At 44.2% G+C, this 27,173-nt stretch overlaps 1 pseudogene; it reads left to right on the top strand.

Moving 5' to 3' along the window:
* The first annotated feature begins 36 nt into the window (after positions 1-36).
* LOC129815932 (cryptochrome-1-like) lies at positions 37-27,173 on the top strand (annotated as a pseudogene).

The raw sequence follows: 27,173 nt of genomic DNA, 5'->3' as shown, positions 1-27,173 counted from the left end.
AATTTGTAGCTTGTTGGGGCGTGTCGCTGGGAGAATAGATATTTCTAACTAGACAGTAAAGGTACTGTGGTTTGAAACAGACATCATATCTATTAATATATTTTCTATATCATGTGTTGATCACTGGAATATTGAGCATGCGCTGTAGCTTGAACAGTTATGAAACTATTTATTGCACTGGAAGAACTGTACCCTGGAAAGGAAACCCTAGACAGTTTAATTTACATTTTGAGAGACCACCCGTGGGATTTTAACGACACTGTCAACGGTAATTACATAAGAGACATCCTTGAGTACACATTACAGGTACATTTTTGCGATTATTGGTTATCATAACGTATTAGGTGTATTCGTTGTAAAGTAGGGGAACATGTATTACACTTACATAAGGTAAGTGTAATTGACCCGCTTCTGAGGCTGTGCATTGCCAATTAACAAAAAAATGATCTTTCCTTGGATTAGGTATAGAATGTGTTTAAGTGTGTCTGAGTTTTCTGAACAATTTGTGTGCAGGTATGCCATGTATATAATGCGAATGATGCTGTGGTCAGATGCTGTAACAGTCTAGCTGTTATGGTCACCAGATTGACCTACATTGTGAAGCGCTCTAAACGGCCCTGTATCTGTGTGATATAACGTCTGTTTATTCAAAAATCGAGAAACGAAATTTATTGCATTTTCTTCATGCCTGCTGATAACAAAATATTGCTTTATTTTTGGAATATAATATTTTTGTTTGATTTGTCTCCAAAAATATGTGGTTTTTTTTGGTAATTATTATACACTGCTCAAAAAAATAAAGGGAACACTTAAACAACACAATGTAACTCCAAGTCAATCACACTTTTGTGAAATCAAACTGTCCACTTAGGAAGCAACACTGATTGACAATACATTTCACATGCTGTTGTGCAAATGGAATAGACAAAAGGTTGAAATTATAGGCAATTAGCAAGAAACCCCCAAAAAAGGAGTGATTCTGCAGGTGGTGATCACAGACCACTTCTCAGTTCCTATGCTTCCTGGCTGATGTTTTGGACACTTTTGAATGCTGGCGGTGCTCTCACTCTAGTGGTAGCATGAGACGGAGTCTACAACCCACACAAGTGGCTCAGGTAGTGCAGTCCATCCAGGATGGCACATCAATGCGAGCTGTGGCAAAAAGGTTTGTTGTGTCTGTCAGCGTAGTGTCCAGAGCATGGAGGCGCTACCAGGAGACAGGCCAGTACATCAGGAGACGTGGAGGAGGCCGTAGGAGGGCAACAACCCAGCAGCAGGACCGCTACCTCCGCCTTTGTGCAAGGAGGTGCACTGCCAGAGCCCTGCAAAATGACCTCCAGCAGGCCACAAATGTGCATGTGTCTGCTCAAACGGTCAGAAACAGACTCCATGAGGGTGGTATGAGGGCCCGACGTCCACAGGTGGGGGTTGTGCTTACAGCCCAACACCGTGCAGGACGTTTGGCATTTGCCAGAGAACACCAAGATTGGCAAATTCGCCACTGGCGCCCTGTGCTCTTCACAGATGAAAGCAGGTTCACACTGAGCACATGAGCACATGTGACAGACGTGACAGAGTCTGGAGACGCCGTGGAGAACGTTCTGCTGCCTGCAACATCCTCCAGCATGACCGGTTTGGCGGTGGGTCAGTCATGGTGTGGGGTGGCATTTCTTTGTGGGGCCGCACAGCCCTCCATGTGCTCGCCAGAGGTAGCCTGACTGCCATTAGGTACCGAGATGAGATCCTCAGAGCCCTTGTGAGACCATATGCTGACACATGCACATTTGTGGCCTGCTGGAGGTCATTTTGCAGGGCTCTGGCATTGCTCCTCCTGCTCAAAGGCGGAGGTAGCGGTCCTGCTGCTGGGTTGTTGCCCTCCTACGGCCTCCTCCACGTCTCCTGATGTACTGGCCTGTCTCCTGGTAGCGCCTCCATGCTCTGGACACTACGCTGACAGACACAGCAAACCTTCTTGCCACAGCTCGCATTGATGTGCCATCCTGGATGAGCTGCACTACCTGAGCCACTTGTGTGGGTTGTAGACTCCGTCTCATGCTACTGTAACAGTATAACTTTAAACCGTCCCCTCGCCCCGACACGGGCGCGAACCAGGGACCCTCTGCACACATCGACAACAGTCACCCACGAAGCAGCGTTACCCATCGCTCCACAAAAGCCTCGGCCCTTGCAAAGCAAGGGGCAACACTACTTAAGTCTCAGAGCAAGTGACGTAACTGATTGAAATGCTACTAGCGCGCACCCGCTAACTAGCTAGCCATTTCACATCCGTTACACTACCACTAGAGTGAAAGCACCGCCAGCATTCAAAAGTGACCAAAACATCAGCCAGGAAGCATAGGAACTGAGAAGTGGTCTGTGGTCACCACCTGCAGAATCACTCCTTTATTGGGGGTGTCTTGCTAATTGCCTATAATTTCAACCTTTTGTCTATTCCATTTGCACAACAGCATGTGAAATTGATTGTCAATCAGTGTTGCTTCCTACGTGGACAGTTTGATTTCACAGAAGTGTGATTGACTTGGAGTTACATTGTGTTGTTTAAGTGTTCCCTTTATTTTTTTTGAGCAGTGTATTTAGTGAGTAGAAGGAAACTAAACTATTTTGGATGACCATATTTTTTTCAGTCCCATTTGACTGTATACATCATATAAATGTATTGTAATGTATACAGTATTATGTTATATACATGTCACAGAAATATGAAAATATTGTAATTGAAGACAAATGGAAGTGCTGTGAGCATTGCAAGCATTTTACATTATTTCTGACTAAAGCCCACTTTCACTTAGCCGATTAAACTCAACTCCACTATTTACGTTGGAGTTGCGACTAGTGTGGGCGAATTGATAAAAACAAAATAAATATATATATATATATCATAATTTCAGCACCCAAAGAATAACCTGCATTTATTTACACAGAACAATGTTGTGTGCAATTGTGAGCTATTCTTTGGGTGCTGAAATCAGTAGTCTTTTTTATTTAAAAAACTGTGACGTTGGAGCTCCAGTCCTCCCACACTCAGTGTGTTTAATTATCAGTTCTCTATAATACATCTCTTTAAAGATGTAGTATAACTTGCACCAAAAAATATATAACTTGCTTTTTTTTAATTTTTAGGTGAACCGTTCTCTATAGCAGGGTTTCCCGAACTTGGTCCTGGTTGGCATGTTTCGTTTTTTTCCCGAAGTACTACACAGCTGATTCAAACAACCAACTCATTATCAAGCTTTGATGATTTGAATCAGCTGTGTAGTGCTTGGGCTAAAAACAAAATGTGCACCCATGGTGACAGGACCCAGTTTGGGAAAACCTGCACAATGGCACATACGGGGCTTCTAAACATTAAAAAAAATCCCTATTTTTTTTCAGTCCTTGTTTCAAATATGTCCAAGAACTCCATCCACTGGTTCCGGAAAGGACTGCGTCTCCATGACAACCCAGCTCTGCTGGAGGCGGTGCGGGATTCAGACACGGTGCGCTGTGTCTACTTCCTGGACCCCTGGTTCGCTGGCTCCTCCAACCTGGGGGTCAACCGGTGGAGGTGAGGCACAACTAACTTATCTATTCATCTATCAACCAACAAATCAATAAGATTATATTGTCCCAGTAGACATAAATGCATTGTGTATACTCTGTTTGTGGTATTACAGTGTTAACTATTTAACAGTGTTGTTCAGTGTATTACAAAGTTGATGTTGTAGGCAGGATTGTGGTCTGTTCCATTTCAATTCAAGAAGTGAATTGGAAGTCCAATTTATTGACCCATACCAGATGTTATAGTAGTTAGTTGTAGTGATCTAGTGGTTCTCAGAACAGCTCCCATTAGACGGTTGCCACTATCTGGCCAAGCTAGAGAAAACAGAAGTAGGCTATGGAGTGATCAGATGTGCCAGTGGAAGGCCTGGATCTTGACATCCATAGATCAGGTAGTTGTATAGGCCCAGCAGAGCAGGATTGCAGAAGTAGGTCTATATTGTAATTCTGTCTGCTTTGAAGATAAAAGTAGTGTTAACAGCATTGTCTTCTGTATTGAAAGTTAGTGGATTCTATGTTTGCGTATTCTCCAATTATTTGCCAGGTTATTTCGTATTTTAAAAGGTAGTGGTGCTTATTCCTTGATTATTTTATCTCAGTAGATAGAATAACTACTACTAGGCCTAATTGAATGAATGGCAGGCAAAAGCAACATCTTCTCTCTTCCAGACACGGTTAAGAAAGCATTCTTAGTGTAATAGAAACGGACAATATTTTCCCTTTCTGTACAAATTATTAAGTCCTCTCTGGGGCATTTTTTCTGGCATCCAAAACCAACGAGGTTAGAGCCAAGGCCTGTAAAATGGTGTCTTCCAGGCAGGGAGACAGGTTAGTGGGCCAATAGAGAGTTAAGTTTCCTGAGTTAGTGGTTGCTATTGGGATGACCGACTTTACAGCAGGCTGTGCTGTGGTGGAGCGGCCTAGCTGGATCTTTAAAAGCGCTCAAGCAGCAGGATGCAGCAGTGGCCCTCAGATCTGTAGCTGGATTAGCCATCTTTTAAATTGAGGACAAAGTCAATTTGTCCACAACTATACTTTTTTCTCTTTTTTATTAGAATTTTATTTGATCTGGAAAACGGGTGAATCGACAGGCAGATAGCCCAGATAACCCTGTGTAGGCCTGCTATCTCCACAGCTTGTTTATTGCCTTCAAAGGTGTTCAGGTGTTTACTCTGCACAAACACACTAGACACACACATACACACACCATGTACCACCTGCTGCTCTCCTCTCAGGGGGCTGTTCTGTGGCAGCAGGATCAGAGTTTTCTGTCAATCAGTCATTTGGGATACCACACTGATCACTGAACCATGTTAACCGTTGCACAGTTTCATTCCAAATATTACTGCTGCAACAGTAAGGACTGAATCTGTGCCAGAATCTGTGCCTAAATGCGAAAAGGCAAATGTTTTTGTGAAATCATGCTTGTTGTGAAGGTGTGAGTGGCCTCTGTGTGTTAGGCTGTTTCTGTTGTAGACCGCTCTCTCTTGTGGTGGCCTACAGTCATGCAGGTTGTGCCAGAATCCTGCACTGTTATACTGTATATACGATCACCATCTTAATATTAATTATGGTCAAAGGGCACCAGTCTGCTTCTTGGAAAGTAATTTAGAGTTTTTATTTATATCCTGGCCCACAACCATGTTCTTCATTCTAAATAATCTATTATTTAGTTGGACTTATTAGGGTTTTATTCAATCATACATGGTGTCAGGTTTAACTCACAAACATGAGTCTCTTCACACTGTGAGAATGCCGTTAAAGCAGTGTCCTCTCCTGCATGGCCATATAGTGACGGTTGTCCTCCCACTCCTGTGTTTCAGGTTCCTGCTGCAGTGTCTGGAAGATCTAGACGCAAGCCTCCAGAAGCTCAACTCCCGTCTATTTGTGATCCGAGGCCAGCCGGCCAACATCTTCCCCCGACTCTTTAAGGTGAGACCCCATCACCCCTACAGTCTTCCCCTCACCCATACTCTCTCCCCTCACCCAAACCCTCAAACCAGAGACAGCAAATACAGTTGAAGTCGGAAGTTTACATACACCTTAGCAAAATACATTTAAACTCAGTTTTTCACAATTCCTGACATTTAATCCAAGTAAAAATTCATTGTCTTAGGTCAGTTAGGATCACCACTTCATTTTAAGAATGATTTATTTCAGCTTTTATTTCTTTCATCACATTCCTAGTGGGTCAGAAGTTTACATACACCCAATTAGTATTTGGTAGCATTGCCTTTAAATTGTTTAACTTGGGTCAAATGTTTCAGGTAGTCTTCCACAAGCTTCCCACAATAAGTTGGGTGAATTTTGGCCCATTCCTCCTGACAGAGCTGGTGTAACTGAGTCAGGTTTTGTCGGCCTCCTTGCTCGCACACGCTTTTTCAGTTCTGCCCACAAATTTTCTAAAGGATTGAGGTCAGGGCTTTGTGATGGCCACTCCAATACCTTGACTTTGTTGTCCTTAAGCCAATTTGCCACAAGTTTGGAAGTATGCTTGGGGTCATTGTCCATTTGGAAGACACATTTGCAACCAAGCTTTAACTTCCTGACTGATGTCTTGAGATGTTGCTTCAATATATCCACATAATTTTCCTGCATCATGATGCCATCTATTTTGTGAAGTGCTCCAGTCCCTCCTGCAGCAAAGCACCCCCACAAAATGATGCTGCCACCCCCGTGCTTCATGGTATTGATGGTGTTCTTCGGCTTGCAATCATCCTCCTTTTCCTTCCAAACATAACGATTGTCATTATGGCCAAACAGTTCTATTTTTGTTTCATCAGACCAGGGGACATTTCTCCAAAAAGTACGATCTTTGTCCTCATGTGAAGTTGCAAACCGTAGTCTGACTTTTTTAATGGCGGTTTTGGAGTAGTGGATTCTTCCTTGCTGAGCGGCGTTTCAGGTTATGTCGGTATAGGACTCGTTTTACTGTGGATATAGATACTTTTGTACCTGTTTCCTCCAGCCTTCTTCACAAGGTCCTTTGCTGTTGATCTGGGATTGATTTGCACTTTTCGCACCAAAGTACGTTCATCTCTAGGAGACAGAATGCGTCTTCTTCCTGAGCGGTATGACGGCTGCGTGGTCCCATGGTGTTAATACTTGCGTACTATTGTTTGTACAGATAAACGTGGTACCTTCAGGTGTTTGGAAATTGCTCTCAAGGATGAACCAGACTTGTGGAGGTCTACAATTATCTTTCTGAGGTCTTTGCTGATTTTCTTTTGAATTTCCCATGATGTCAAGCAAAGAGGCACTGCGTTTGAAGGTAGGCCTTGAAATTCATCCACAGGTACTCCTACAATTGACTTAAATTATGTCAATTAGCCTATTAGAAGCTTCTAAAGCCATGACATAATTTTCTGGAATTTTCCAAGCTGTTTGAAGGCACAGTCAACTTAGTGTATGTAAACTTCTGACCTACTGGAATTGTGATACAGTGAATTATAAGTGAAATAATCTGTCTGTAAACAATTATTGGAAAAATTACTTGTCATGCACAAAGTAGATGTCCTAAGCGACTTGCCAAAAGTATAGTTTGTTAACAATACATTTGAAGTGGTTGAAAAACAAGTTTTAATGACTCCAACCTAAGTGTATGTAAACTTCTTACTTCAACTGTATCCACCTTACTGTATCAGTGTTTTCTGTGTCCTCTCCTCTCAGGACTGGAACATCTCTCAGCTGACGTTTGAGTGTGACTCTGAGTCATTCGGTAAGGAGAGGGATGCAGCCATTAGGAAGCTGGCCACAGAGGCTGGAGTGGAGGTGGTCAACAGGACCTCACACTCTACGACCTGGACAAGTGAGTGGGACACCCGGATGACATTTTCACATGGAGGCTTGGATTAAACCGAGCCCTGAATTGAAACCCTCTCCTCCTCCTCTTCTCTCTGTAGGATCATGGAGCTGAACGGGGGTCACCCTCCTCTCACCTTCAAGCTTTTCCAGATGTTGGTGGGCTCCATGCTGCCCCTGGACTCCCCAGTAGAGGCTCTGTCCCAGGCCAGCATGGGTCGATGTGTCACCCCCGTCTCAGACAACCACACGGACAAGTATGGAGTGCCCCTACTGGAGGAGCTGGGTAAGACACTTCACAATTGTTCCCATTGAAATCCATACTTGTGAAAAACACATTTTCTCAATACTTTTACCGCAAGTGTCTAAACATGCTGTGTGCCTGTTTCCCTCCCCAGGCTTTGACACTGAGGGCTTGGCTCCAGCTGTGTGGCCTGGAGGAGCGAGTGAAGCTCTCACCAGGGTAGAAAAACAACTTAGACCTGACCTCTCCACAGTACGTAACACACAGACTCAGACTTATGTTTTATATCATATATGTATTATATATTAAACCTTTCTCTCTCTCCAGACATGGCAGGTGAATTTTGAGCGTCCCAGGAAGACCGCCAGCCCCCTGCTCCCCAGTCCTCTGGGTCTCAGCCCCTACCTCCGCTTTGGATGTCTGTCCTGTCGACTCTTCTACAGCAAACTGGCAGAGCTCTACAAGGAGGTTGTGTACATACACACACAGCTATCACTACTGAACACTAACCCCAACTCACAATGATCACAACTATCACTACTGAACACTAACCCCAACTCACAATGATCACAGCTATCACTACTGAACACTAACCCCAACTCACAATGATCACAACTATCACTACTGAACACTAACCCCAACTCACAATGATCACAGCTGTCACTACTGAACACTAACCCCAACTCACAATGATCACAGCTGTCACTACTGAACACTAACCCCAACTCACAATGATCCCAGCTGTCACTACTGAACACTAACCCCAACTCACAATGATCACAGCTATCACTACTGAACACTAACCCCAACTCACAATGATCACAACTATCACTACTGAACACTAACCCCAACTCACAATGATCACAGCTGTCACTACTGAACACTAACCCCAACTCACAATGATCACACCTGTCACTACTGAACACTAACCCTAACTCACAATGATCCCAGCTGTCACTACTGAACACTAAACCCAACTCACAATGATCACAGCTGTCACTACTGAACACTAACCCCAACTCACAATGATCACAGCTGTCACTACTGAACACTAACCCCAACTCACAATGATCACAGCTGTCACCACTGAACACTAACCCCAACTCACAATGATCACAGCTGTCACTACTGAACACTAACCCCAACTCACAATGATCACAACTATCACTACTGAACACTAACCCCAACTCACAATGATCACAGCTGTCACTACTGAACACTAACCCCAACTCACAATGATCACAGCTATCACTACTGAACACTAACCCCAACTCGCAATGATCACAGCTGTCACTACTGAACACTAACCCCCACTCACAATGATCACAGCTGTCACTACTGAACACTAACCCCAACTCACAATGATCACAGCTGTCACTACTGAACACTAACCCCAACTCACAATGATCACAGCTGTCACTACTGAACACTAACCCCAACTCACAATGATCACAGCTGTCACTACTGAACACTAACCCCAACTCACAATGATCACAGCTGTCACTACTGAACACTAACCCCAACTCACAATGATCACAGCTGTCACTACTGAACACTAACCCCAACTCACAATGATCACAGCTGTCACTACTGAACACTAACCCCAACTCACAATGATCACAGCTGTCACTACTGAACACTAACCCCAACTCACAATGATCACAGCTGTCACTACTGAACACTAACCCCAACTCACAATGATCACAGCTGTCACTACTGAACACTAACCCCAACTCACAATGATCCCAGCTGTCACTACTAAACACTAAACCCAACTCACAATGATCACAGCTGTCACTACTGAACACTAACCCCAACTCACAATGATCACAGCTGTCACTACTGAACACTAACCCCAACTCACAATGATCACAGCTGTCACTACTGAACACTAACCCCAACTCACAATGATCACAACTATCACTACTGAACACTAACCCCAACTCACAATGATCACAGCTGTCACTACTGAACACTAACCCCAACTCACAATGATCACAGCTATCACTACTGAACACTAACCCAAACTCACAATGATCACAGCTGTCACTACTGAACACTAACCCCCACTCACAATGATCACAGCTGTCACTACTGAACACTAACCCCCACTCACAATGATCACAGCTGTCACTACTGAACACTAACCCCCACTCACAATGATCACAGCTGTCACTACTGAACACTAACCCCCACTCACAATGATCACAGCTGTCACTACTGAACACTAACCCCAACTCACAATGATCACAGCTGTCACTACTGAACACTAACCCCAACTCACAATGATCACAGCTGTCACTACTGAACACTAACCCCAACTCACAATGATCACAGCTGTCACTACTGAACACTAACCCCAACTCACAATGATCACAGCTGTCACTACTGAACACTAACCCCAACTCACAATGATCACAGCTGTCACTACTGAACACTAACCCCAACTCACAATGATCACAGCTGTCACTACTGAACACTAACCCCCACTCACAATGATCACAGCTGTCACTACTGAACACTAACCCCCACTCACAATGATCACAGCTGTCACTACTGAACACTAACCCCAACTCACAATGATCACAGCTGTCACTACTGAACACTAACCCCAACTCACAATGATCACAGCTGTCACTACTGAACACTAACCCCAACTCACAATGATCACAGCTGTCACTACTGAACACTAACCCCAACTCACAATGATCACAGCTGTCACTACTGAACACTAACCCCAACTCACAATGATCACAGCTGTCACTACTGAACACTAACCCCAACTCACAATGATCACAGCTGTCACTACTGAACACTAACCCCAACTCACAATGATCACAGCTGTCACTACTGAACACTAACCCCAACTCACAATGATCACAGCTGTCACTACTGAACACTAAACCCAACTCACAATGATCACAGCTGTCACTACTGAACACTAACCCCAACTCACAATGATCACAGCTGTCACTACTGAACACTAACCCCAACTCACAATGATCACAGCTGTCACTACTGAACACTAACCCCAACTCACAATGATCACAGCTGTCACTACTGAACACTAACCCCAACTCACAATGATCACAACTATCACTACTGAACACTAACCCCAACTCACAATGATCACAGCTGTCACTACTGAACACTAACCCCAACTCACAATGATCACAGCTGTCACTACTGAACACTAACCCAAACTCACAATGATCACAGCTGTCACTACTGAACACTAACCCCAACTCACAATGATCACAGCTGTCACTACTGAACACTAACCCCAACTCACAATGATCACAGCTGTCACTACTGAACACTAACCCCAACTCACAATGATCACAGCTGTCACTACTGATCACTAACCCCAACTCACAATGATCACAGCTGTCACTACTGAACACTAACCCCAACTCACAATGATCACAGCTGTCACTACTGAACACTAACCCCAACTCACAATGATCACAGCTGTCACTACTGAACACTAAACCCAACTCAATGATCACAGCTGTCACTACTGAACACTAACCCCAACTCACAATGATCACAGCTGTCACTACTGAACACTAACCCCAACTCACAATGATCACAGCTGTCACTACTGAACACTAACCCCAACTCACAATGATCACAGCTGTCAATACTGAACACTAACCCCAACTCACAATGATCACAACTATCACTACTGAACACTAACCCCAACTCACAATGATCACAGCTGTCACTACTGAACACTAACCCCAACTCACAATGATCACAGCTGTCACTACTGAACACTAAACCCAACTCACAATGATCACAGCTGTCACTACTGAAAACTAACCCCAACTCACAATGATCACAGCTGTCACTACTGAACACTAACCCCAACTCACAATGATCACAGCTGTCACTACTGAACACTAAACCCAACTCACAATGATCACAGCTGTCACTACTGAACACTAAACCCAACTCACAATGATCACAGCTGTCACTACTGAACACTAACCCCAACTCACAATGATCACAACTATCACTACTGAACACTAACCCCAACTCACAATGATCACAGCTGTCACTACTGAACACTAACCCCAACTCACAATGATCACAACTAAACACTAACCCAAACTCACAATGATCACAGCTGTCACTACTGAACACTAACCCCCACTCACAATGATCACAGCTGTCACTACTGAACACTAACCCCAACTCACAATGATCACAGCTGTCACTACTGAACACTAACCCCAACTCACAATGATCACAGCTGTCACTACTGAACACTAAACCCAACTCACAATGATCACAGCTGTCACTACTGAACACTAAACCCAACTCACAATGATCACAGCTGTCACTACTGAACACTAAACCCAACTCACAATGATCACAGCTGTCACTACTGAACACCAACCCCAACTCACAATGATCCCAGCTGTCACTACTGAACACTAACCCCAACTCACAATGATCCCAGCTGTCACTACTGAACACTAAACCCAACTCACAATGATCCCAGCTGTCACTACTGAACACTAAACCCAACTCACAATGATCACAGCTGTCACTACTGAACACTAACCCCAACTCACAATGATCACAGCTGTCACTACTGAACACTAACCCCAACTCACAATGATCACAGCTGTCACTACTGAACACTAACCCCAACTCACAATGATCACAACTATAACTACTGAACACTAACCCCAACTCACAATGATCACAGCTGTCACTACTGAACACTAACCCCAACTCACAATGATCACAGCTATCACTACTGAACACTAACCCAAACTCACAATGATCACAGCTGTCACTACTGAACACTAACCCCCACTCACAATGATCACAGCTGTCACTACTGAACACTAACCCCAACTCACAATGATCACAGCTGTCACTACTGAACACTAACCCCAACTCACATAATCCCAGCTGTCACTACTGAATACTAACCCCAACTCACAATGATCACAGCTGTCACTACTGAACACTAACCCCAACTCACAATGATCACAGCTGTCACTACTGAACACTAACCCCAACTCACAATGATCACAGCTGTCACTACTGAACACTAACCCCAACTCACAATGATCACAGCTGTCACTACTGAACACTAACCCCAACTCACAATGATCACAGCTGTCACTACTGAACACTAACCCCAACTCACAATGATCACAGCTGTCACTACTGAACACTAACCCCAACTCACAATGATCACAGCTGTCACTACTGAACACTAACCCCAACTCACAATGATCACAGCTGTCACTACTGAACACTAACCCCAACTCACAATGATCACAGCTGTCACTACTGAACACTAACCCCCACTCACAATGATCACAGCTGTCACTACTGAACACTAACCCCAACTCACAATGATCACAGCTGTCACTACTGAACACTAACCCCAACTCACAATGATCACAGCTGTCACTACTGAACACTAACCCCAACTCACAATGATCACAGCTGTCACTACTGAACACTAAACCCAACTCACAATGATCACAGCTGTCACTACTGAACACTAAACCCAACTCACAATGATCACAGCTGTCACTACTGAACACTAACCCCAACTCACAATGATCACAGCTGTCACTACTGAACACTAACCCCAACTCACAATGATCACAGCTGTCACTACTGAACACTAACCCCAACTCACAATGATCACAGCTGTCACTACTGAACACTAACCCCAACTCACAATGATCACAGCTGTCACTACTGAACACTAACCCCAACTCACAATGATCACAGCTGTCACTACTGAACACTAAACCCAACTCACAATGATCACAGCTGTCACTACTGAACACTAAACCCAACTCACAATGATCACAGCTGTCACTACTGAACACTAACCCCAACTCACAATGATCACAGCTGTCACTACTGAACACTAACCCCAACTCACAATGATCACAGCTGTCACTACTGAACACTAACCCCAACTCACAATGATCACAACTAAACACTAACCCAAACTCACAATGATCACAGCTGTCACTACTGAACACTAACCCCAACTCACAATGATCACAGCTGTCACTACTGAACACTAAACCCAACTCACAATGATCACAGCTGTCACTACTGAACACTAAACCCAACTCACAATGATCACAGCTGTCACTACTGAACACTAACCCCAACTCACAATGATCACAGCTGTCACTACTGAACACTAACCCCAACTCACAATGATCACAGCTGTCACTACTGAACACTAACCCCAACTCACAATGATCACAGCTGTCACTACTGAACACTAACCCCCACTCACAATGATCACAGCTGTCACTACTGAACACTAACCCCAACTCACAATGATCACAGCTGTCACTACTGAACACTAACCCCAACTCACATAATCACAGCTGTCACTACTGAACACTAACCCCAACTCACAATGATCACAGCTGTCACTACTGAACACTAACCCCAACTCACAATGATCACAGCTGTCACTACTGAACACTAACCCCAACTCACAATGATCACAGCTGTCACTACTGAACACTAACTCCAACTCACAATGATCACAGCTGTCACTACTGAACACTAACCCCAACTCACAATGATCACAGCTGTCACTACTGAACACTAACCCCAACTCACAATGATCACAGCTGTCACTACTGAACACTAACCCCAACTCACAATGATCACAGCTGTCACTACTGAACACTAACCCCAACTCACAATGATCACAGCTGTCACTACTGAACACTAACCCCAACTCACAATGATCACAGCTGTCACTACTGAACACTAACCCCCACTCACAATGATCACAGCTGTCACTACTGAACACTAACCCCCACTCACAATGATCACAGCTGTCACTACTGAACACTAACCCCAACTCACAATGATCACAGCTGTCACTACTGAACACTAACCCCAACTCACAATGATCACAGCTGTCACTACTGAACACTAAACCCAACTCACAATGATCACAGCTGTCACTACTGAACACTAACCCCAACTCACAATGATCACAGCTGTCACTACTGAACACTAACCCCAACTCACAATGATCACAGCTGTCACTACTGAACACTAACCCCAACTCACAATGATCACAGCTGTCACTACTGAACACTAACCCCAACTCACAATGATCACAGCTGTCACTACTGAACACTAACCCCAACTCACAATGATCACAGCTGTCACTACTGAACACTAACCCCAACTCACAATGATCACAACTAAACACTAACCCAAACTCACAATGATCACAGCTGTCACTACTGAACACTAACCCCCACTCACAATGATCACAGCTGTCACTACTGAACACTAACCCCAACTCACAATGATCACAGCTGTCACTACTGAACACTAACCCCAACTCACAATGATCACAGCTGTCACTACTGAACACTAAACCCAACTCACAATGATCACAGCTGTCACTACTGAACACTAAACCCAACTCACAATGATCACAGCTGTCACTACTGAACACTAAACCCAACTCACAATGATCACAGCTGTCACTACTGAACACCAACCCCAACTCACAATGATCCCAGCTGTCACTACTGAACACTAACCCCAACTCACAATGATCCCAGCTGTCACTACTGAACACTAAACCCAACTCACAATGATCCCAGCTGTCACTACTGAACACTAAACCCAACTCACAATGATCACAGCTGTCACTACTGAACACTAACCCCAACTCACAATGATCACAGCTGTCACTACTGAACACTAACCCCAACTCACAATGATCACAGCTGTCACTACTGAACACTAACCCCAACTCACAATGATCACAACTATAACTACTGAACACTAACCCCAACTCACAATGATCACAGCTGTCACTACTGAACACTAACCCCAACTCACAATGATCACAGCTATCACTACTGAACACTAACCCAAACTCACAATGATCACAGCTGTCACTACTGAACACTAACCCCCACTCACAATGATCACAGCTGTCACTACTGAACACTAACCCCAACTCACAATGATCACAGCTGTCACTACTGAACACTAACCCCAACTCACATAATCCCAGCTGTCACTACTGAATACTAACCCCAACTCACAATGATCACAGCTGTCACTACTGAACACTAAACCCAACTCACAATGATCACAGCTGTCACTACTGAACACTAACCCCAACTCACAATGATCACAGCTGTCACTACTGAACACTAACCCCAACTCACAATGATCACAGCTGTCACTACTGAACACTAACCCCAACTCACAATGATCACAGCTGTCACTACTGAACACTAACCCCAACTCACAATGATCACAGCTGTCACTACTGAACACTAACCCCAACTCACAATGATCACAGCTGTCACTACTGAACACTAACCCCAACTCACAATGATCACAGCTGTCACTACTGAACACTAACCCCAACTCACAATGATCACAGCTGTCACTACTGAACACTAACCCCCACTCAGAATGATCACAGCTGTCACTACTGAACACTAACCCCAACTCACAATGATCACAGCTGTCACTACTGAACACTAACCCCAACTCACAATGATCACAGCTGTCACTACTGAACACTAACCCCAACTCACAATGATCACAGCTGTCACTACTGAACACTAAACCCAACTCACAATGATCACAGCTGTCACTACTGAACACTAAACCCAACTCACAATGATCACAGCTGTCACTACTGAACACTAACCCCAACTCACAATGATCACAGCTGTCACTACTGAACACTAACCCCAACTCACAATGATCACAGCTGTCACTACTGAACACTAACCCCAACTCACAATGATCACAGCTGTCACTACTGAACACTAACCCCAACTCACAATGATCACAGCTGTCACTACTGAACACTAACCCCAACTCACAATGATCACAGCTGTCACTACTGAACACTAACCCCAACTCACAATGATCACAGCTGTCACTACTGAACACTAAACCCAACTCACAATGATCACAGCTGTCACTACTGAACACTAAACCCAACTCACAATGATCACAGCTGTCACTACTGAACACTAACCCCAACTCACAATGATCACAGCTGTCACTACTGAACACTAACCCCAACTCACAATGATCACAGCTGTCACTACTGAACACTAACCCCAACTCACAATGATCACAACTAAACACTAACCCAAACTCACAATGATCACAGCTGTCACTACTGAACACTAACCCCAACTCACAATGATCACAGCTGTCACTACTGAACACTAAACCCAACTCACAATGATCACAGCTGTCACTACTGAACACTAAACCCAACTCACAATGATCACAGCTGTCACTACTGAACACTAACCCCAACTCACAATGATCACAGCTGTCACTACTGAACACTAACCCCAACTCACAATGATCACAGCTGTCACTACTGAACACTAACCCCCACTCACAATGATCACAGCTGTCACTACTGAACACTAACCCCAACTCACAATGATCACAGCTGTCACTACTGAACACTAACCCCAACTCACATAATCACAGCTGTCACTACTGAACACTAACCCCAACTCACAATGATCACAGCTGTCACTACTGAACACTAACCCCAACTCACAATGATCACAGCTGTCACTACTGAACACTAACCCCAACTCACAATGATCACAGCTGTCACTACTGAACACTAACTCCAACTCACAATGATCACAGCTGTCACTACTGAACACTAACCCCAACTCACAATGATCACAGCTGTCACTACTGAACACTAACCCCAACTCACAATGATCACAGCTGTCACTACTGAACACTAACCCCAACTCACAATGATCACAGCTGTCACTACTGAACACTAACCCCAACTCACAATGATCACAGCTGTCACTACTGAACACTAACCCCAACTCACAATGATCACAGCTGTCACTACTGAACACTAACCCCCACTCACAATGATCACAGCTGTCACTACTGAACACTAACCCCCACTCACAATGATCACAGCTGTCACTACTGAACACTAACCCCAACTCACAATGATCACAGCTGTCACTACTGAACACTAACCCCAACTCACAATGATCACAGCTGTCACTACTGAACACTAAACCCAACTCACAATGATCACAGCTGTCACTACTGAACACTAACCCCAACTCACAATGATCACAGCTGTCACTACTGAACACTAACCCCAACTCACAATGATCACAGCTGTCACTACTGAACACTAACCCCAACTCACAATGATCACAGCTGTCACTACTGAACACTAACCCCAACTCACAATGATCACAGCTGTCACTACTGAACACTAACCCCAACTCACAATGATCACAGCTGTCACTACTGAACACTAACCCCAACTCACAATGATCACAGCTGTCACTACTGAACACTAACCCCAACTCACAATGATCACAGCTGTCACTACTGAACACTAACCCCAACTCACAATGATCACAGCTGTCACTACTGAACACTAAACCCAACTCACAATGATCACAGCTGTCACTACTGAACACTAAACCCAACTCACAATGATCACAGCTGTCACTACTGAACACTAACCCCAACTCACAATGATCACAACTATCACTACTGAACACTAACCCCAACTCACAATGATCACAGCTGTCACTACTGAACACTAACCCCAACTCACAATGATCACAACTAAACACTAACCCAAACTCACAATGATCACAGCTGTCACTACTGAACACTAACCCCCACTCACAATGATCACAGCTGTCACTACTGAACACTAACCCCAACTCACAATGATCACAGCTGTCACTACTGAACACTAAACCCAACTCACAATGATCACAGCTGTCACTACTGAACACTAAACCCAACTCACAATGATCACAGCTGTCACTACTGAACACTAACCCCCACTCACAATGATCACAGCTGTCACTACTGAACACTAACCCCAACTCACATAATCCCAGCTGTCACTACTGAACACTAACCCCAACTCACAATGATCACAGCTGTCACTACTGAACACTAACCCCAACTCACAATGATCACAGCTGTCACTACTGAACACTAACCCCAACTCACAATGATCACAGCTGTCACTACTGAACACTAACCCCAACTCACAATGATCACAGCTGTCACTACTGAACACTAAACCCAACTCACAATGATCACAGCTGTCACTACTGAACACTAACCCCAACTCACAATGATCACAGCTGTCACTACTGAACACTAACCCCAACTCACAATGATCACAGCTGTCACTACTGAACACTAACCCCAACTCACAATGATCACAGCTGTCACTACTGAACACTAACCCCAACTCACAATGATCACAGCTGTCACTACTGAACACTAACCCCAACTCACAATGATCACAGCTGTCACTACTGAACACTAACCCCAACTCACAATGATCACAGCTGTCACTACTGAACACTAACCCCAACTCACAATGATCACAGCTGTCACTACTGAACACTAACCCCAACTCACAATGATCACAGCTGTCACTACTGAACACTAACCCCAACTCACAATGATCACAGCTGTCACTACTGAACACTAACCCCAACTCACAATGATCACAGCTGTCACTACTGAACACTAACCCCAACTCACAATGATCACAGCTGTCACTACTGAACACTAAACCCAACTCACAATGATCACGGCTGTCACTACTGAACACTAACCCCAACTCACAATGATCACAGCTGTCACTACTGAACACTAACCCCAACTCCCAATGATCACGGCTGTCACTACTGAACACTAACCCCAACTCACAATGATCACAGCTGTCACTACTGAACACTAACCCCAACTCACAATGATCACAGCTGTCACTACTGAACACTAAACCCAACTCACAATGATCACAGCTGTCACTACTGAACACTAAACCCAACTCACAATGATCACAACTATCACTACTGAACACTAACCCCAACTCACAATGATCACAGCTGTCACTACTGAACACTAACCCCAACTCACAATGATCACAACTAAACACTAACCCAAACTCACAATGATCACAGCTGTCACTACTGAACACTAACCCCCACTCACAATGATCACAGCTGTCACTACTGAACACTAACCCCAACTCACAATGATCACAGCTGTCACTACTGAACACTAACCCCAACTCACAATGATCACAGCTGTCACTACTGAACACTAACCCCAACTCACAATGATCACAGCTGTCACTACTGAACACTAAACCCAACTCACAATGATCACAGCTGTCACTACTGAACACTAAACCCAACTCACAATGATCACAGCTGTCACTACTGAACACTAACCCCAACTCACAATGATCACAACTATCACTACTGAACACTAACCCCAACTCACAATGATCACAGCTGTCACTACTGAACACTAACCCCAACTCACAATGATCACAACTAAACACTAACCCCAACTCACAATGATCACAGCTGTCACTACTGAACACTAACCCCAACTCACAATGATCACAGCTGTCACTACTGAACACTAACCCCAACTCACAATGATCACAGCTGTCACTACTGAACACTAAACCCAACTCACAATGATCACAGCTGTCACTACTGAACACTAAACCCAACTCACAATGATCACAGCTGTCACTACTGAACACTAACCCCCACTCACAATGATCACAGCTGTCACTACTGAACACTAACCCCAACTCACAATGATCACAGCTGTCACTACTGAACACTAACCCCAACTCACAATGATCACAGCTGTCACTACTGAACACTAACCCCAACTCACAATGATCACAGCTGTCACTACTGAACACTAACCCCAACTCACAATGATCACAGCTGTCACTACTGAACACTAACCCCAACTCACAATGATCACAGCTGTCACTACTGAACACTAACCCCAACTCACAATGATCACAGCTGTCACTACTGAACACTAACCCCAACTCACAATGATCACAGCTGTCACTACTGAACACTAACCCCAACTCACAATGATCACAGCTGTCACTACTGAACACTAACCCCAACTCACAATGATCACAGCTATCACTACTGAACACTAAACCCAACTCACAATGATCACAGCTGTCACTACTGAACACTAACCCCAACTCACAATGATCACAGCTGTCACTACTGAACACTAACCCCAACTCACAATGATCACAACTAAACACTAACCCCAACTCACAATGATCACAGCTGTCACTACTGAACACTAACCCCAACTCACAATGATCACAGCTGTCACTACTGAACACTAACCCCAACTCACAATGATCACAGCTGTCACTACTGAACACTAAACCCAACTCACAATGATCACAGCTGTCACTACTGAACACTAAACCCAACTCACAATGATCACAGCTGTCACTACTGAACACTAAACCCAACTCACAATGATCACAGCTGTCACTACTGAACACTAACCCCCACTCACAATGATCACAGCTGTCACTACTGAACACTAACCCCAACTCACAATGATCACAGCTGTCACTACTGAACACTAACCCCAACTCACAATGATCACAGCTGTCACTACTGAACACTAACCCCAACTCACAATGATCACAGCTGTCACTACTGAACACTAACCCCAACTCACAATGATCACAGCTGTCACTACTGAACACTAACCCCAACTCACAATGATCACAGCTGTCACTACTGAACACTAAACCCAACTCACAATGATCACAGCTGTCACTACTGAACACTAACCCCAACTCACAATGATCACAGCTGTCACTACTGAACACTAACCCCAACTCACAATGATCACAGCTGTCACTACTGAACACTAACCCCAACTCACAATGATCACAGCTGTCACTACTGAACACTAACCCCAACTCACAATGATCACAGCTGTCACTACTGAACACTAACCCCAACTCACAATGATCACAGCTGTCACTACTGAACACTAACCCCAACTCACAATGATCACAGCTATCACTACTGAACACTAAACCCAACTCACAATGATCACAGCTGTCACTACTGAACACTAACCCCAACTCACAATGATCACAGCTGTCACTACTGAACACTAACCCCAACTCACAATGATCACAACTAAACACTAACCCCAACTCACAATGATCACAGCTGTCACTACTGAACACTAACCCCAACTCACAATGATCACAGCTGTCACTACTGAACACTAACCCCAACTCACAATGATCACAGCTGTCACTACTGAACACTAAACCCAACTCACAATGATCACAGCTGTCACTACTGAACACTAAACCCAACTCACAATGATCACAGCTGTCACTACTGAACACTAACCCCCACTCACAATGATCACAGCTGTCACTACTGAACACTAACCCCAACTCACAATGATCACAGCTGTCACTACTGAACACTAACCCCAACTCACAATGATCACAGCTGTCACTACTGAACACTAACCCCAACTCACAATGATCACAGCTGTCACTACTGAACACTAACCCCAACTCACAATGATCACAGCTGTCACTACTGAACACTAACCCCAACTCACAATGATCACAGCTGTCACTACTGAACACTAACCCCAACTCACAATGATCACAGCTGTCACTACTGAACACTAACCCCAACTCACAATGATCACAGCTGTCACTACTGAACACTAACCCCAACTCACAATGATCACAGCTGTCACTACTGAACACTAACCCCAACTCACAATGATCACAGCTGTCACTACTGAACACTAAACCCAACTCACAATGATCACAGCTGTCACTACTGAACACTAACCCCAACTCACAATGATCACAACTATCACGCAAGGTTGTTTCTATTTTTTTCTTGTGTTATATTTCTCTTCTCTGTCCTCACCTCAGGTGAAGACGAACAACAGTCCTCCCATCTCCCTCTACGACAAGCTGCTGTGGCGTGAGTTCTTCTATACAGCTGCCACTAACAACCCTCGTTTCGACAAGATGGAGGGCAACCCCATCTGTATCCGCATCCCCTGGGACCGCAACGCAGAGGCGCTGGCCAAGTGGGCCGAGGCCAAGACGGGCTTCCCCTGGATCGACGCCATCATGACCCAGCTGAGGCAGGAAGGATGGATCCACCACCTGGCAAGACACTCTGTGGCTTGCTTCCTCACCAGAGGAGACCTGTGGATCAGCTGGGAGGAGGGGATGAAGGTAATGAGGAGGGTGGAGGGAGGGAGGGAGATAAGGGTTGGAGGAGAGAAGACATGTAGATTAGCTTGGAGGAAGGGATGAAAGAAGAGAGAGAGGGAAGGGGGAGGAAGAAAACTGTAGAGACATTATGTGTGAATGACTGTGTGTTGTTGTTCTGTGTATCTGACTATGTTTACCTGTCTGTCAGGTGTTTGAGGAGCTGCTCCTGGATGCAGACTGGAGTGTGAATGCAGGCAGCTGGCTGTGTTACTCCTGCAGTTCCTTCTTCCAGCAGTTCTTCCACTGCTACTGTCCTGTGGGCTTCGGACGAAAAATAGATCCAGAAGGAGACTTCATCAGGTTAGTATATCTAAATATATCTAAACAACATGCACACACACAAACAACATGCACACACACAAACAACATGCACACACACAAACAACATGCACACACACAAAGTATCAATGCATAAAGTATCCAAGTATCTGCTTTAACAAGTCATACATTAGCAAGGCTGTTCTGTAAGTCTGTCTGACTGCTGTCTGTATGTGGTGCTCAACCAACTCCTCTGGCATTTGTGACGATGCGCTGTTTTAATTTCTTCTTCTGCTTGCAGGCGATACAGACAAGTACATCTACGACCCTTGGAAAGACCCCATAGAGGTGCAGTCGGCGGCCAGGTGTGTGGTCGACGTGGACTACCCCAAACCTATGGTGAACCATGCAGAGGCCAGCCGACTCAACATAGAGTGGATGAGACAAATCTACCAGCAGCTGTCCAGATACACAGGAATCTGTAAGTATTTTTCTCCCTCCCTCCCTCCCTTTCTTTGTATTGTTCTCTCTCTCTCTTTCTCTCTCTTGCTTTCTGTCTGTCTCCTTCTCTCTGTGTCGCTATCTCTCTCTTTCTCACACCTGCTCATTATTACTTGTCTCTCTTCTGATAGGCTTACTAGCTGCTGTGCCAAACAGTCCTATTGAGGGTCTGAATGTGAATGCGGTCAAGCCGCTGACCTCGCCCTCTACTGGTAGAAAACACAGCGGGACCAACAGCCATCATGGTGAGTGTAACGGATGTGAAATGGCTAGCTAGTTAGCGGGTACGCGCTACTAGCGTTTCAATCAGTTACGTCACTTGCTCTGAAACCTAGAAGTAGTGTTGCACCTTGCTCTGCAAGAGCAGTGGCCTTTGTGGAGCGATGGGTAACGATGCTTCGTGGGCGACCGTCGTTGATGTGTGCAGAGGGTCCCTGGTTCGCGCCCGTGTCGGGGCGAGGGGACGGTTTAAAGTTATACTGTTACATGAGCAAGGACCATGGCCTAAAACACCTTTACTGTTGTTATCACACCATGACTGCAAAGTGAGCACACTCTAACTCCTCCTCCTCTCCTCTACTCTCCTCTCACCCTCCCCTCCTCTCCCACTCTCCTTTCCTCCTCCCCCTCTATCCAGGCCGTGGTAGAGAAAACAGAAGTGTAATAATGAACTGTGAGGAGCAGATGGGACCCAGGGGAGTTAGACCACGACCTGGACCGATATACACTCAGAGTAAAACTAGACACGGGATATCATATCAGACTAGACACGGGATATCATATCAGACTAGACACGGGATATCATATCAGACTAGACACGGGATATCATATCAGACTAGACACGGGATATCATATCAGACTAGACACGGGATATCATATCAGACTAGACACGGGATATCATATCAGACTAGACACGGGATATCATATCAGACTAGACACGGGATATCATATCAGACTAGACACGGGATATCATATCAGACTAGACACGGGATATCATATCAGACTAGACACGGGATGTCTCGGGATATCATATCAGACTAGGCACGGGATATCATATCAGACTAGACACGGGATATCATATCAGACTAGACACGGGATATCATATCAGACTAGACACGGGATATCATATCAGACTAGACACGGGATTACATATCAGACTAGACACGGGATATCATATCAGACTAGACACGGGATATCATATCAGACTAGACACGGGATATCATATCAGACTAGACACGGGATATCATATCAGACTAGACACGGGATATCATATCAGACTAGACACGGGATATATCATATCAGACTAGACACGGGATATATCAGACTAGACACGGGATATCATATCAGACTAGACACGGGATGTCTCGGGATATATCAGACTAGACACGGGATATCATATCAGACTAGACACGGGATATCATATCAGACTAGGCACGGGATATCATATTAGACTAGACACGGGATATCATATTAGACTAGACACAGGATATCATATCAGACTAGACACAGGATATCATATCAGACTAGACACGGGATATCATATCAGACTAGACACGGGATATCATATCAGACTAGACACGGGATATCATATCAGACTAGACACGGGATATCATATCAGACTAGACACGGGATATCATATCAGACTAGACACGGGATATCATATCAGACTAGACACGGGATATCATATCAGACTAGACACAACAGTCACTTACAGTATTATGTTCAGGAGGAAATTTTTATGTGTCTATTTCTGTTTTTCTCTTTGTCACTGCAGGCTGTGGAATGGCACACACAGAACAGGCCCAATCGTCCAATCAGGAACTCTGTCGGACAGGATGTGCCCATGACTTTGCTGTGCCTCAGTATCCAGGTTATCTGGTCCAGGGCGGGACCGGGTGCAGGTCTAGGAAGAGGAGACGGGAGTTGGAACCGGAAGTGGCCGGAGACAACGACTCTCTGTCTTACGCCTTCAAGGTGCAGCGACACAATAAACAGGTAAGTCAGGGGTCAATGTGTGTGTTAACATAGACTGTAGAAAACAGAATGTAATGTACCTGGGGGGGATCGATAAGTTACAAAAAAATCATAATATTCATGTTTCTGAGTTCATGAAGTTAGACTTTTTGGAGCATAGTATAACTGACTCAACATTTACATGTTACATTTTAGTCATTTAGCAGACGCTCTTATCCAGAGACTTACAGTTTGTGCATTCATCTTAAAATAGCTAGGTGGAACAACCACATCTCAGTCATAGTAAGTACATTTCTCCTCAATAATGTAGCTATCAGCAAAGTCAGAGCTAGTAGGGGGAAAAGTTTAGGCTTTTAAAAAAAATATTTATTTATTTTACTCTCAGTTTCAGGGATTCTGCATTGTGATACTGTAAACCTATTTGGTGTTTACTTAGTAAAGAAATAATAATGTTTCCTTTGTTCTGTGTTTCAGAAGAGTACGTGTCAGCAGGATGAGAGGATGGCTGTGTCTTCATAAGCTGCTGCCGTCATAGATGGATATTATTATACATACTGTACATAGATGTTTAAATATTTTACATTTTTGTATCAAGGAAAAGCCTCTGTTCCTGTATGAGATGTGACATGAAAGTCCCTGAATCTTACTTTTCAGATTTGTGATCTCAAATGTATTATTTCAATTTGAAAAAAAATTGAAATCAGTTTGGATTTATTGTAATCTAATTTTGGGAGCCCAAGGTTAGGACTAAATTCCTCACCTAGGTTGAACATGACTGATGATGTAAATATGTCAGTAAGACTGTTAGACTGTAGCTTTACTTCTGTACTGTATGTGTGAAACAGCCTGATAGCCTGAAGACAAATTCCATCTGGACTTATTCTGACAGAGCAGACAGACGAATAATATAACCATTTCACAGGAGACATGATATTTAGATCCGGATCACCCATTACCTCTAGTGTTTACCTTTGACCTCTAACCCTGAGGATCACAGCAAACAAATTGGTCAGATCAAACCAGCTGCTCTCTGTAGCAAAAGTGTGTGTAATAGCATATGGCTGTTCATGTGTTATTTTCCCAACATGTTTCTAGTTTCTGCTAAAATGGAGGGTGAAGAATGAATGCTATTCTGGGTATAGAATATGAAGTGTCTAAACGAGGTCAGTGTTACTTCTGTTGGTAGACCAGTGTCCTATACTAGACAGTATTAGACACACAGCAGTAATGTTCCATCTATCCAGCAGTCTGTTGGAGACACTGCCGTTGGAAAACGTTCTTAGATTCACCAGATTCTGAAAGATGTATTACCATTACATTCCTTTATACTGTTTTCCATAGTGTAATGTCAACTCCCTCAAATGTAATATCAGTGACCAGCAGGCAGGACGTCAATATTCAGTTTGAAAATGCTAGTGTATGTTGACTGGTATCATGCAGGTTATATGTTTCCATAAATAACAGTATGTTGCTTTTGTACATTTTTGTTTTCCCTCTGGCACTGTATGGTTGCTTTTGTTTTTACAGAATTACCAAAAAATTGCCTTCAGATATACATGTTCAAATAATGTATATACAGTATACCTCTCTGCTCGTCTATGTAGACTATTCTATTTCAACTGAAATTAAATGGTTGAAACAACTCTCTGTACACAA

The sequence above is a fragment of the Salvelinus fontinalis genome, chromosome 18 (assembly GCF_029448725.1).
Source record: "Salvelinus fontinalis isolate EN_2023a chromosome 18, ASM2944872v1, whole genome shotgun sequence".
NCBI lineage: Eukaryota > Metazoa > Chordata > Actinopteri > Salmoniformes > Salmonidae > Salvelinus > Salvelinus fontinalis.
Note: the sequence above shows the minus strand (reverse complement) of the source record. Positions and strands in the feature narration are given on the sequence as shown.